We start from the raw sequence: 16,159 nt of genomic DNA on the forward strand, positions 1-16,159 counted from the left end.
CTGAACAGAGGCAGTAGCAGCTTCAGCAGCAGCTTTACCCTGACCAGGGTGGCCCAGTCAGAGACAATTCCCCACTTTCTGATTTGTTTGTTTTTAACCTTATGGCACTTCCTTTGTAACTATTGGTTCCAGTCTTGTCTCCCAGCCTTGCCTTGAGTCTTTGAGCCCCTGGGGCCCTTTTCCTTCAGATAGCAAGAGTCTGCATCCATTGCTTGTCTCTTGATAACCCTCACTAACATAACTTGTGTGACTTCTATATCATTCCATCCACCTAACAGTCCCCTGATTAGCACTTCATTTATTCATTATGAATCCTAATTAACTAATCACAGTACACATGCTACTCTGGAAACTCAAGAGTATGAAGCAGGATATTTTATCCTCGGTCACCTGCTGACATAAATCATTTTAGCCATCATAACAGTGATGGAATGAAAGACGAGAATAATGTGATTATCAAGGCTTAAAAAAAAAAATGACAGTGGTTAGGACCAGCACTCTCAAGAGAGAACGAGGAACAGAGTGGATATTGCTAAGGTGTACGGAAGCATTGTAACTCTCGATCTTCATTTTAGCTTCCTGCAGACCATTCATCCATTTCATGATTTCTCCCAACAACACTCAGTTTGTGGGCTGTCTACCATGTGACTCTTTAAAAAGGGGCCGCACTGATGCCTACAACCGGAGCTGAAACATCAGAGGTAATCTTCTCAGTTACCCTTAGCCAGTCCCTTTGAAGTGTTTTCATATCCAAAGACCCAAAAGGATCCAACTGCCCTAACTGTCAGTAGGTAAGTCTAAAACCTTGTTTAAAATATCTTTATATCTTCAATGTTTATGTATCTTTTAAAATTGTATTCATTATCATGGATTTGTACATTTATAAAAGTAGCATGATTATTAAGTGAGAAAACGTGCAAAATCATTTAAAAGAGTGAATATTTGTTTAGCGTGATACAATTGTATGTCAGTTGGTTGCTACAATTGTATTCAAGTAACTATAAAAGCAACTGTAATCGGTTCCCCCCAAATCCATAAATTGCACAGTAAAAAAATGATGTCAAGGAAGTATTGCTTTGTGACTCCATAATAAAGAAAAACATGTTTTTCAAAGCTAACATGTTTTATACAAACACATCTATGTATTTTTAACTTTTAAACTTAACATCAAGTATAAAGTTTCATTCATTCATACATTATAAAAACCCACTATGTTGCAGGTACTGTTTTAGTAGCTGCAACATAGTGGGTTTTTATAATGTTAAGTTTAAAAGAAGGTACTACATGAATAAGACAAATGAAGCGTCTGCTTTTCTGTAGGAGGACAGACTGAAATATGTAGGAGATGAAAGGTACTATGAAGAAATATAAACCAGGGTAAAGGAAAAGACAAGGGCTTCCAGAATGAGGTTGAGGGAAGCTGACAGAGAAAAGCATTATCAGGCTTCTCTGATAAGGTGACACCAGAGCAGAAGAAAAGAAGCAAGTCTTGCAGATGTCTGGAGGAAGAGCATCAACCTCATGGTTGTACAAAGGCCATGAAGTAGAAATATATTTGATATTTTCCAGGGAAGAGTAAGGAGGGAAAGGTGAATTGAGTGGCGTGAGCAGGGAGAAAAATGATAGAAAATGGAGTCAGAGGGGTGGCAGGGTGCAGGTTCCTAAGAGGAAGGGGTTTGAATTGAATGTTTTGTTTTACTTTATTGAAGTATAGTTGATTTACAATGTCATGTTAGTTTCAGGTGTACAGCATAGTGATTCATATATATATATATATATTCCACGTATGTTCAGATATATATATATATATATATATATTCTTTTTCAGATTCTTTTCTCATATAGGCCATTACAGAGTACTAAGTAGAGTTCCCTGTGCTATACAGTAGGTCCTTGTTGCTTATCTATTTTATATATAGTAGTGTGTATATGTGGAATTTAATGTTGATTGATACGAAAATCTTGAGGCGGAAGAGGGACACAGTGCGACTTTTGTTTTAGAAGGAGCACACCTACTGCCATCTGGAGACTAGACTGCGTGGGGGTGAGGATAGAAGCATGAAGACCAAGGAGCAGTCCAAGGAAGGATGGACTGGAGTGAGAGTCGTGGAGGTGTTGGAAGGGATCAGATTCTGCATCTTGGTGTAGATAGGAAAGAAACCAATATTCAGGAAAACCAAGGAAGGAAAACCAAATATTAAGGAGGAGCCTTACTCGACAAGGGCATTAGTTATTCCCTGACCATACAAAATTCCTGGGGAGATGAATTAGTGAAGGCATCAGTGGCATCCAATTAGTAGCATTATTGCTACATTTTTTTCAGTTTATTTTATTTTTTACAAAATTTTATTATAGTTGATTTCCAATGTTGTGTTAGTGTCAGGTGTACAGAAAAGTGATTCAGTTATTAATATATTCGTTCTTTTTCATATTATTTATCCATACAGGTTATTACAGAATATTGAGTAGAGTTCTCTGTACTGTTGCATTTTTTATCTTCACTTGGGCAAATGCCCTATTTGTTTATGAAATGTAAGTTTGATTTATTGCAGTTTTGCCCTGTGGAACTCAGTTCTACCACCCTTTAGACCAGTTCCTACACCATACATATTCCCATTTCAAAATTAAACACAGATTTCTTTCCCATCAAGTTTTGACTCAGCCTTTGCCCAAATAAACATGCAACAAATCCAGCTTTTCACATCATAAGTGCAGTGCTGGTTGAAATCAGTTATTATACCTATAGTCTCAAAAGCATCTGGCTTCAGACTCTATTACACATTAGCATTCTTTGCATTTTCCAATTTAAATGTTTCCACAAACATTTGTTTGGTTTTACACTTTCTTAGTTCAGTTTAGATTTAGAAATTTATGTTTGTTATACCAGCAAATGTTTTTACTTAGAATAAAAGAATAGAAATAGAAGGACATATTATAAAAGGTTTCTTTAATGATAATAGAGTGGCAAAACTTCCCAGGATGAGAGCCACTTGGGTCCCTGCCTGTGTGCCTTCTAATCTTTTGGAACCTCCAGAGAATTATGGAAGTGTTTTCTTGGCAAACATTTGCTAACAGCTAAGGGGTTTGGAAAACATTATCATTTGCCTGCATCACTTTTTATTTTCCAGTAGAAATGTAATCATATGGACATTCACACTAAATTTCACACTTGTATAATCTGTCGCACTAAAGGTGCACTTTCAAATTCATGCCTTAGGGCTTCCCTGGTGGCACAGTGGTTGAGAGTCCGCCTGCTGATGCGGGGGATGCGGGTTCGTGCCCCGGTCTGGGAGGATCCCACCTGCCACGGGGCGGCTGGGCCCGTGAGCCATGGCCGCTGAGCCTGCGCGTCCGGAGCCTGTGCTCCGCAGTAGGAGGGGCCAAGGCAGTGAGAGGCCCGCGTACGGCAAAAAAAAAAATAATAATAATTCATGCCTTAGTCTAGTTTGTAAGCCTGTAGAGACTGTCCTACCCTCACACCCAGATACAGCAAAAGCGTCTCTCAGAAACCTCTCAGCTTCAGTTGAGCTCTGGGTGTTTCCAGGATGCAGAACCCTCTGCAAGAACAAAGTGGAAAAAAAAGAAAAAATATATATTTTACACACACACACATATATACATACATATATTATTTCTTTAGTGGGACAGTCTATTTGACTTACATGCTCACTTTGAATTATAGACCCTCTGCCCAAAGATGTGACTTCATTATCCTTTTAACAACAAAAATTCAGGGAACAAATTTCAGAATTATCAGTCCTTAACCCCAACATATCATCAAAAATACTTTTCAATTCTTTACTCATCTGATATTCACCACCGCACACGCACATGTCCACAAGTTCCAAAACCCTTAGGACCAGATGAATTTAGGATATTCAGAATTTTATGAATTTTGGAAAATTATATATTATATAATTATGTTATATTATAATCATATATAATACCCCCAGTGAGGCTTGGGGCAGCACCCCATAATTAAATACCCTCATATTTCTGCAGCAAAAGACATGAACAGACACACTGTATGGAAAAATAAAAACTGTAAATAGCCTCGAATCAATTCAGGTCCGATTTTCCTGTGCAGTGAGTTCGGAAGAAAACTTGGTTTTCAGAACTTTTTGGATTTTAGAATTTTGGATAGGGCATCACAGACCTGAATTAAAACAGAATGGAGTAGACCCTGGAGACAAGGAAGAACACTTTAAAACCCTTTTCCCTACCTCCTCCCAATTCATTCAATATCTTAGAGCACAATATTTTTGCCAGCTAATCAGATTCATTGTATTTTTTTTTAAATGACTGTATTTAGCAAATAGATTCAAAACCCATTTGAAAGTAATTTTGGGGAAGATTTTTTAATTGAATAAAAAATCTCTATTTCCAAGCTTTTTAAGGTGGACAGATACGAGAATTTTTATAGATGACACATATTTTCCAAAGTCAATCAGTTACGAAGGAAGCACTTCCAAAGGTCTGCTGTCATTATGCCCTTCGCCATGGCCCAAGTTTCCTTCAAAAGCAGAAACTCTCTCATTTGTTATTAAAGTGACACTCCTATTATGAAGACAATATTAATTTTAAATTCTGTTTTACTGTCACAGAATTGATAGACACTTGTTATCATAGAAGAGACAGAGTGTGGAACACTAATGTTTTTGGAAAATAAAGTGTGTCATTCCTTTAACATACTCAGCCATGATAAAACCAGTAACCTTGTCTGCGATACAGAATGTTTGCATCATTACTCATCATCTCTGCCAAGAACAGTGAATAGTTTGCTATAGTCTAAAGGTCTTATTTTTATACCATTATCTATGTCAGTAGATATAGTATCTATATCTATAGCAATTTGCACACTTTTAGCTTCACCTTATTTGCTGCAAGAACTTCTTGCCTCTGAATGATGCAATGAATAAATTTATTTTAAAGCTGTCTGCATTTTTATCCCAGAATCCAAATTTTATTCCAGCCAAAGCAACTCTTCCATCAGTGGTGACATTGTCACAATTTTTCCATGAAACATTGTTTTTGTTATGAAATTCATATATGCTGATAATATATTTTGTCCTTCAGTACATCTTTGCTTTATTCAGTAGCTTTCAGCCCTATAAGAGCAACACATCCTTTTTATTGTTGTAACATCCTCTTTATTATCTTGAAGTGGAATTAATTCATAATTTCACAAAATACAAATATGTATTGAAAATAAAGGAGAAATGAGAGAAAGTAAATTATAAAAGAGTAGAGTATCTCTCAACATGTAAAATTCTCAAACAAACCACACTGGAAGACATAATAAGAGGGATAGATGTTTTTATTCCCTATAATGAATATAGATCTTTTAAAAGACAAATTTCCACCTAATTATTGTCTACATCATTGTTTCTCAAATTTCAATGTGCATACAAATCACCTGTGGCTTGTGTTAAAATGTGGATTCTGATTTCACATGTCTGGAGTGGGCATTTCTAGCAAGCTTGTGATTCTGAAGCTGCTGGTCTACCTAAAGCTGGACACTTTGAGTAGAGAGGGTCAACACATTTCTTTATATTGATATTTGAATGTGACAGTTAAATTGTCAGCTGATAAAGGTGTTGCCACCAGTGACTTAATCTTCCAAATGCCTTCAAATCAATTCAGGTCAGGTTTTGCTGCCAAGTGAGTTATGAACAATCCGTTCGTGATTGTTGAATGAACAAGAATTGTTTGTGAACAACTCTTAGCAAAGTTCCAAAGAACAATTTTCCCTCAATGTACACTAGTTACATTCTCCAAAAATGCAGTCTATATGAAAAGTATACAAACAATATTATGAACTTCTACGTAAAACAGAGTTGGTTCTAGGCTCAGATACTCAGCAGAGATTTTTACTTACTTGAGTGTCCAATAAGACCTTTGGAGGTTGTGTGGGATCAGGGACAATTGTTCAGTGTACAAGACCATTCCATGAATAACAGATCTCTAGCATCGCTGGCCTCCACTCACTAAATGCCCGTAAGTGGCCCCCAGTCACTGTGTTGGTCAAGAATACACCCCATTTCCAAAATGTTCCAGTGGGACAGTATAACCTCTGCTGATTGCCACTGCTTAAGTGAAACAGGAAAATTACTTCTAGTATTTAATTAAAGCAGAATCCAACATAAGCCCAGACACTGTAGAAATATTCATTCTTTCCTCCAACTGTATAGAAAGGCTCCCATGCTGAAAAACTTGTTCTAACACTTGTTTCTTAAATTCTTCCAAAATATGATTTATGCATCTTCCACAATTATTTGCTGACATTTGGTTGCCATATTTTTTTCCTCACATTATTTTAATTATTTTTACTTGAAGAAAAACTTGAGGAAGGATGCCTGTGTCTACCAAAATATTTTGTTAAGACTTAACTCCCTTCTTATTTTTAAAAATAAAAATAAATAAAAATGTAACATTTTCTCCCTGCTCTGCAGGGAATTGTAAGAGTAGTTGTTTCCTCTGAGTTGTACAGTTTAATATTTGCTCTTAAAGTAAATCAATTAGATTTCAATAAAAAAATTTTTAATTAAATTAAAAATATAAATATATTTAGCCCCAAACAATTTGCTCTTAGAAATTCTGATTTGCAGGCACTAAACAGAAATAAATCGTAATCAGAGTGTGTCTTACATTATTCTTTTGGTTGGTCACTATAAAATGATTTCTACAGACTTGAACCCTATGAAAATATATTGATTAATATATAACATATACAGGAACTTCCCTGGTGGTCCGGTGGTTAAGAATCCACCTTCCAATGCAGGGGACACGGGTTCGATCCCTGGTTAGGGAGCTAAGATCCCACATGCAGGATGGGGGGTGACAACCAGGCCCGTGGGTTCTGGACCCCGTGCACCACAACTAGAGAGAAGCCCACACGCTGCTAGGAAAGATCCTGCGTGCCACAGCTAAGACCCAACGCAGCCAAATAAATAAATAAATATTTAAATATACATATATATATGACATACACAAACTAAGGAATCTTGTCTCATAACTTTATTTACAAATCCAGAACTTAACAAATCTGTTAGGCTAGCACCTATGAAAGATTGACTTTTTTTTGTTTTTTTAATATTTATTTATTTTGGCTGCTTCGGGTCTTAGTTGTGGCATGCGGGATCTTCGTTGCAGCATGTGGGATCTTTTTCTTGCGGACTTCTTAGTTGCAGCATGCAGACTCTTAGTTGCGGCATGCATGCAGGGTCTAGTTCCCTGACCATGGATCGAACCCAGGCCACCTGCATTGGGAGTGTGGAGTCTCACCCACTGGACCACCAGGGAAGCCCCAAGAAAGATTAACTTTTGTAATGAATATTGAAACGCAGTTGAGGTTCAATAGCTGTAAATGAGGAATATGTTACTTTCTTTTTTATCCCTTTTGGGTATTGTTTTCATGCAATTTAGCTCTGTAGACCAATTACTGCATATGAATAGTAAGCAATGTAATTTTACATTTTACACAAATTACATGTGTATCACCAAAATTTTGTATATACACAATGAAGACAAAATGAACGAGTTAAAATATGTTCAAAGAAATAGAGGAATAGAAAGGCTAAATCTTCAGTTTTCTAAATTGAGAAATCATACACTTGTAGGAAGTAGATGAGCCAAAAGGAGGGGATGAGGAAAAAAGAAGACAAAGATTTAAAAAGTGACAATTGTTTTAGGAATAAAGCATATAGATGGCGTAGGGTTTTCCTGTCACAGATGATGGATCTGTGGCCCACAGGCAAGACAGAATGGCGACATCACTGCAGTTCTTGTTCTGGTAAAAGGATGTCGCCATTCTGCCTTGCCTTGTGGGCCACAGTTCCGTCAGCTGTGACAGGAAAACAAACTTTCACAATTTCTTTGCAATAAAAGAGATCTGCTATTCAGGATTTAATTTTGACCCACAGGAACTAGTTGGTAACATAGTAATGAGGAAAATCTTGACAGAAAATGTCTAGTGTCTATTTTTTTCAATTTTTAAAATTATGAAATACATGTAACATCAAATTTACCATCTTAACTATTTTTAAGTGTACAGTTCAGTGGCATTAAATACATTCACGTGGTTGTGCAACCACCACCCCCATCCATACAAATAACTCTTTTCATCTTGCAAACCTGAAAATCTACACCTATTAAACAGTAACTCTCCTTTCTTTCCTTCCCCCAGCCTCTGGCAACCACCATTTCATTTTCTGACTTTATGATTTTTGACTGCTCTACGTACTTTATATAAGTGGAATCACACAGCATTTTGTCTTTTTGTGTTTGGCTTATTTCACTTAGCATAATGTTCTTTAGGTTCATCCATATTGTAGCATATTGCAGAATTTCCTTCCTATTTAAGACGGAATAGTATTCCACTATATGTATATGCCACATTTTGTTTATCCATTCATCAGTCAATGGACCCTTGGATTGCTCCACGTTTTAGCCATTGTGAATAATGCTGCTATGAACATGGCTGTACAAATATCTCTTTGAGACCCTTTTTCCAGTTCTCTTGGGTATATACTCAGAAGTGGAATTTCTAGATCGTATGATAATTCTGTTTTTAATTTTTTGAGGAAATCATAATGTTTTCCACAGTGGCTATTCTATTTTACATTCCCACCAGCAGTGCACAGGGTTTCAGTCTCTCCACATCCTCACCAACACTTGTTATTTTCTGTTTTTTCGAAAGTAGCCATCCTAATGGTTGTGGGTTGCTATCTGGTTGTAGCTTTGTTTTGCATTTTCCTAATGATTAGTGATGTTGAGCATCTTTCCATGTGCTTATTGTCCATTTGCATATCTTCTTTGGAGAAATGTTTGTTGAAGTTCTTTGTTTATGTTTGAATTGGGTTTGTTGGTTTTTTTTTGTTGTTGTTGTTGTTGTGGAGTTTTAGAAGTCCTCTCTATAGTCTGGATATTATTCCCTGATTAAATATATAGTTTGCAAATAATTTCTCCCATTCTGTGGGTTGCCTTTTTACTCTATAGATAGTGTCTTTCAACGCATAATTTTTTTTTTAATTTGCAGGAAGTCCAATTTGTCTACTTTGTCATTTGTTACCTGTGCCTTTAGTGTTATATCTAAGAAATCATTGCCAAATCCTATATTATGAAGATTTTGTCTTATTTATTCTCCCAAGACTTTCTTTTTTTTTAAAGATTCTATAATTTATTTTTTATTTATTTACTTATTTTTGGCTGCATTGGTTCTTCGTTGGTACACGCGAGCTTTCTCTAGTTGCAGCTAGCGGGGGCTACTCTTCATTGCGGTGCGCAGGCCTCTCACTGCGGTGGCCTCTCTTGTTGCGGAGCATGGGCCTTAAGCACACAGGCTTCAATAGTTGTGGCGCATGGGCTCAGTAGTTGTGGCTCGCAGGCTCTAGAGTGCAGGCTCAGTAGTTGTGGCGCACGGGCTTACTTGCTCCGCGGCATGTGGGACCTTCCTGGACCAGGACTCGAACCCGTGTCCCCTGCATTGGCAGGTGGATTCTTAACCACGGCGGCACCAGGGGAGGGCTCCCAAGAATTTCATTGTTTTAGGTCTTAACTTAGGTCCTTGATCCACTTTGAATTCATTTTTGTTTATGGTGTTACATAAGGGTCCAGCTTCATTCTTTAGCATGTGGATATCCAGTTGTCCCAGCACCATTTTTTGAAGAGATTGTCCTTTCCCCATTAAATGGTCTTGGCATCCTTTTCAAAAATCATTTGACCATATACGTAAGGGTTTATTTCTGGACTCTCCATTCCATTCCATTGGTGCATATGTCTATCTGTGTGCCAATACCACGCTTGATTTTGGTTATTGTAGTTCTTAATAGTAAGCTTTGAAATCAGGAAACGTGAGTCCTCCAGTTTTGTTCTTCTCTTTCAGTATTGTTTTGGCTATTCAGGGTCCCTTGAGATTCCATATGAATTTTAGGATTGGTTCTTCTATTTCTGGAAAAAAAATCATTATTGGGATTTTTTTTTTTTTTTTTTTTTTTTTTTTTTTTGTGGTACGTGGGCCTCTCACTGCCATGGCCTCTGAGCACAGGCTCTGGACGTGCAGGCCCAGTGGCCATGGCCCATGGGCCCAGCCGCTCCATGACACGTGGGACCCTCTCGGACCGGGGCACGAACACGCGTCCCCTGCATCGGCAGGCGGACTCCCAACCAGAGCGCCACCAGGGAAGCCCCATTATTGGGATTTTGATAGAGATTGCATTGAATCACATTGGGTAGTATTGACATTTTAATGTTAATTCTTCTAATCCATGAACATGGGATGTCTTTCCATTTATTTATGTCTTCTTTAATTTTTTTCAGTAACATTTTTTAATAATTTTTTTTTGACCATGCTTTGTAGCTCATGGGATCTTTAGTTCCCTGAACAGGGATTGAACCTGGGCCGCAGCAGTGAGAGTGCTGAGTCTTAACCACTGGACCACCAGGGAATTCCCATCAGCAACGTTTAATAGTTTTCACTGTACATATCTTTCACCTCCTTGGTTAAGCGAATTACTAAGTATTTTATTATTTTTGATGTTATTATATGTGGAGTTATTTTCTTAATTTTCTTTTGACATTGTTCATGTATAGAAATGCAGCTTATTTTTTATGATAAAAAGGTACACTTTATTTTTTTTAATTTTTATTTTATATTGGGCTATAGTTGATTTAAAATGTGTTAGTTTCACGTGTACAGCAAAGTGATTCAATTATACATACACATATGTCTATTCTTTTTCAAACTCTTTTCCCATTGTTATTACAAAATATCGAGCAAAAGGACCTATACAGCAGGTCCTTGTTGGTTATCTATTTTAAATATAGTAGTACGTATATGTCAATCTCAAATTCCCAATTTATCCCTCCTCCCACCCCACCTTTCCCCTTTGGGAACCATAAGTTTGTTTTCTATGTCTGTGAGTCTGTTTCTGTTTTGTAAATAAGTTCATTTGTATCATTTTTTTAGATTCGTCATATAAGTGATATCATATGATATTTTCTTTCTCTCTCTGACTTACTTCTTAGTATGATAATCTCCAGGTCAATCCATGTTGCTGCAGATGGGAAATGCAATTTATTTTTGTGTGTTGACTTTGTACCCTATAACTTTGGTAAATACACTTATTAGTTCTAACGACTATTTTGTGGAGTCCTTAGGGTTTTCTACACATAAGATTATATCATCTGCAAACAGAGATAATTTTTTACTTCTTCCTTTCCAACTTGTATACCTTTTATTTCTTTTTCTTACCCAATTGCTCTGGCTAAAATTTCCAGTACTATGTTAAATAGAAGTGGTGAAAGTGGGCATCCTTGCCTTGTTCCTAATCTTAGAGGAAAAGCTTTCAGTCTTTCACCATTGTGTATGATGTTTGCTGTTTCATATATGAAACATATCTTTTCATATACAGCTGACACTTGAACAACATGGGTTTGAACTGTGTGGGTCCACTTATACACACATTGTTTTCCAATAAGTACATACTATGATACTACACGGTTCACAGTTGGTTGAATCCATGTGTACAGAACTGTGGATGCCGAGGGTTGACTGTAAAGTTATGCACAGATTTTCAACTGTGCAGGGGGTTGGTGCCCCTAACCCCCTTGCTGTTCAAGAGTCAAGTGTATAATTTTTCTTTTGTTGAGGTAGTTTCCTTCTATTCCTATGTTGTTGTGCTTTTATGATAAAAGGGTGTCGAATTATGTCAAATGTTTTTCTGCATCAGTTGAGATGATTAAGTTGGGTTTTTCCCTTATTTTATTGATGTAGTGTATTACATTGATCGATTTTCATATGTTGAACAATCCTTGCATTCCAGGAATAAATCCCACTTGGTCATAGTGTATAATCCTTTTAATATGCTGTTGAATTCTGTTTGCTAGTATTTTGTTAAAGATTTTTGCATAAATGTTCATATGGGATATTGGTCTGTAGTTTCCTTTTCTTGTAATGCCTTTGTCTGGCTTTGGTATCAGATTTATGCTGGCCTCATAGAATGAGTTAGGAAGTGTTTCTTCTTCTTCAGTTTTTTGGAAAAGTTTGGGAAGGATTGGTATTAACTCTTCTTTAAATGTTTGGTAGCATTCACCAGTGAAGCCATCAGGTCCAGGACTTTTCTTTTTGGGGAGATTTTTGATTACTGATTCAATCTCCTTATTAGTCTTGGGTCTATTCAGATTTTCTGTTTCTTTGTGATTTAGTCTTGGTAGGTTTTGTGTTTCTAGGAATTTGTCCACTTCATCTAGGTTATCCAATTTTTTGACATGCAATTGTTCTTAGTGCTCTCTTATCTCTGTAGAATCAATAGTAATGTCCCCACTTGCATCTCTAATTAGGTAATTTGAGTCTTCCTCTTTTTTTCTTAATCCAGCTAAAGTTTTGTCAATTTTGTTGATCTTTTCAAAGAAGCAACAATTAGTTTCATTGATTTTATCTATTGTTCTTTTATTCTCTATTCCACTTATCTCTGCTCTAATCTTCATTTCTCTCCTTCTGCTGGCTTTGGGTTTATTTTGTTATTTACTATTTCCTTAGATTTTAAAGTTATGTTGTTGATTTGAGATCAGAAATTGTCTACTTTTTTCTTAGCATTTACAGTAGCCAAAAATGAGAACCCTGAGCCTACTCACACACAAACTCTAAACATTAGAAAAGCAGATTTCAAAAAATATTTAGAGAAATCTTGACATGATTGCATAGCAAGAGACTCTTCAAGGAATGTTCCTGGAGTTTCCTAGCCCTCTAAAGTACAGATAGAAAAGATAGAAAGAGGGAACCAAAATCAAAAGGGTAAGAATTTTATTAAAAGGACTCAAGCTCTGATTAAGTGGAGAATCATGACAAATACTAAGTTCAACTTTAAAAGACTATTTTATAGGGACTTTCCTGGTGATGAAGTGGTTAAGAATCCTCCTGCCAATGCAGGGGACACATGTTCGATCCCTCGTCTGGGAAGATCCCACATGCCACAGAGCAACTAAGCCCGTGTGCCACAACAACTGAGCCTGCACTCTAGAGCCCGCAAGCCACAACCACTGACCCCATGCGCCGCAACTACTGAGCCTGCATGCTGCAACTACTGAAGCCCACGTGCCTAGAGCTTATGCTCCACAACAAGAGAAGCCACCGCAATGAGAAGCCCGCGCACACTGCAACAAAGGGTAGCCCCTGCTCGCCGCAACTAGAGAAAGCCTGTGTACAGCAACGAAGACCCAACGCAGCCAAAAAGAAAGACTATTTTATAAAGCAATGGTTGGAACAAGAAATAGGAGGAAGAAGAGATGAAGCCAGTAGAGATGCAAAAAGAAAGAAGAAGTATTTAATTTCCATTTTAGCCTGTCTTTATCAAAGGGAGTAACTTTCAAGCTAAAAAATTGAGAACAACCACAAGGGTTAAGGCTAAGATAAGTGAAGGATCAGATAGGAAGAGAACTCTTAGCTCTTAAGTTTTGGATTCTAAACACAGATGCTTGACATTCCAGTTCACTAAAAACATTGTAGATGCAATTGCAGAATCTGTGCTTGGTAACATTTGCAGAGTCATGGAGAAGATGAAAATCACCAGAACACTGGAAAACAAAAACTGATATCCAAGTTTTCAGCAAGAAAGAAAATGTAACTCAACAAAGAAAGTGTGCTTTGGCATACTGATTGTACTTGATATTATAGATGTGGGTCCCATCTAAGTCCACTAATTCCTCTTAACCATTTTAGAATATCTGCAACTGGCCCATACAGATAATATTTCTACTAGTTTAACAAATATTTATTAAGGGCTGCCTTTTATTTTTAACCTTGTAACTTTTGCATGTAATCCATACTCATAAACAGGAGGGCCACAAACATTTTTAAACTGCGGATTAAATCATTTCAAAGGGTTGTTGTCAAAAAGAGGAATAAGTTTTTATTATGTGAACATGGTTCCCCAATGCCACAGTGACCTCCTTCCAGCGGGCTGCACTGAATAGGGTAGCATTACAGGAGTGCAAGACACGTGATATTGTTCTGTGAGTATTTCAGGATGAGAAGTTTGTTCAGAGGACAACAGAGCACCATAAGAAGGCCCCAGAGGTAGGTTTAGTGTTGGAGCTAATGAGGCAAAAAAAAATAAAACCACACCAGAGTATGAATAACCAGTACATTTGCAGTTGGGGAGCTGGCCAAGGGTACAGGAAAGGTTGGCAGGGTTGGAGTTAATTGGCTTGAAGTGTTAATAGCTCTCTTGTGTAGAGTTATTTCCATGCAGGTGCAAACTGTTGCTCCTGATGGTATCTTAGGCCTGTGGTTGCTAGCAGATGGTAGTGGACTTTGTCAAATGTTTCAAATGTTACAAGAACAAAATTGATCAAGGTGTGGATGTGCCTAGTCAACTTCCTTACCTTTGTGACTTGTAATTAGGAGAATGAGTAGGAAGGAACTAGGCAGGAGAGGTAGATATAAAGGAAGAGAGGACTCAGGCAGAGAGGCTAAGCTATCTACAAAATGAAGATCTAGGAGACAGTGGGGAAGAGAGAGGAAGAAAATTTGTGTGGGAAATGGAGTAGAGGGAAAGTGTCAGAGCACAGAGCCAAGAGGAGGATCTGGTGCGGCTGCACGAAAGGGCCTGAGCTCTGTGTTGCTGGGGGTATGAATTGGAACCCTTTTTATGGTCTTTGTGATATATAAATATCAGAAATCTTCTAAAATTACTCTTTGTTGTTGTTGGACTGTAATTCTTTTTTTTTTTTTTTTTTTTTTTTGCGGTACGCGGGCCTCTCACTGTTGTGGCCTCTCCTGTTGCGGAGCACAGGCTCCGGACGCGCAGGCTCAGCGGCCATGGCTCACAGGCCCAGCCGCTCCGCGGCATGTGGGATCTTCCCGGACCGGGGCACGAACCCATGTCCCCTGCATCGGCAGGCGGACTCTCAACCACTGCGCCACCAGGGAAGCCCTGGACTGCAATTCTTTAACAATGACTGTGTGAACTGAACTACATAGAACCCTAAGATTTATTAGGGTTTCATAATTTTGATGAAAAGGTTACTGAAGTGGGAATTCCAGAGGTAGTGAAGGGAAGACATAGTTAGACCTATATATATTTTTTTACTCCATGCAGGAATTAATAAGACTCTTCAGTGACCTCAGGGCAATGGACCTCTAAAGAGATGATTTCCCAATATTTGAGAAAAGGGTTTGCTTGTAATTGGGGGGCACATAAAAGAAGACAAACAGAAAAATGAGCTACACACTCAGTTTGCAAAAGAAACATGAAGATGGCAAATAAATAAACGAAAAAGTATTTAACCTCGCTGGACGTTTTAAAATATAAAAATAAAGCACAGTAAGATATCGGAGCTTGTGTGCACCCGAGGAGGAAAAACTGTATGGAACAAAACAGCGCTCTAACTCAGTGCTGTCTGGGCAGATGTTGAGCTGCCAAATGATGGGAGGGCTGAGGGCACCAGGACTCAGAACAGTGGGGAGGTTGGCCTTCAGTGGTGGGGCCTTGGAACGGTGGGTGAGAAGGGCTTCAGTAGATTTCTAGCTGTGGGGATGGTAGCAGCACCTCAGTTTGGCAGAGACCAGGCAGCTGCAATGGCAGAGCCTTGGGTTGACAAGTACCCAGAGGTATAGAGGTGTAAGTGTATAGTACAGCTATAGATAAATACACATGTATATGATGATACATGTATACATGTTGAAGGGGGTTTTTTGGAGGGCAGTTGGCAACAGTTTTACTTGGGCCTCAAATTCATTCAACACAGATAGGGCTTTGAGCTGATGAAATCTGAGTTACCTGTTCCTCCAATATCATTTGGGCCATTGAAGAGAGGGCTGTGTCACGTGTGAAAAAGCCTTGGCCACAGAGGGGTATAACTTGCAAGACAATTGGCCACTACTGACTGGTGGCTTCCACTGGGCATCAGCGAGAACACCTGGGCACTGACTTGGCACCCAGGTGGCTCCCTGGTGCAGATGAGCGGCTGGGGCCATGTCCTCTTGAACTCTGGCTGCTCCTGACTACGATAAGTCCAAGTCTACACCTCAGTCGTCCTTGACTTACTCTGACCTGTTTCAAGAATAATCACTCTACAAGTATGCATGCAGACATTTCTGTTTTAGAGTTAGTCTTGCAGTGTTTGATCTTAAAGGTCAAAATTCTCTTACCCTTTTTTT

General features: G+C 38.2%; 1 non-coding gene across 1 annotated transcript; it reads right to left on the reverse strand.

Moving 5' to 3' along the window:
* Positions 1 to 10,373: 10,373 nt before the first annotated feature.
* Positions 10,374 to 10,445, reverse strand: TRNAE-CUC. The gene has a single exon. It is a non-coding gene; the product is annotated as a tRNA-Glu (tRNA).
* Positions 10,446 to 16,159: the final 5,714 nt, after the last annotated feature.

The sequence above is a fragment of the Phocoena sinus genome, chromosome 4 (assembly GCF_008692025.1).
Source record: "Phocoena sinus isolate mPhoSin1 chromosome 4, mPhoSin1.pri, whole genome shotgun sequence".
NCBI lineage: Eukaryota > Metazoa > Chordata > Mammalia > Artiodactyla > Phocoenidae > Phocoena > Phocoena sinus.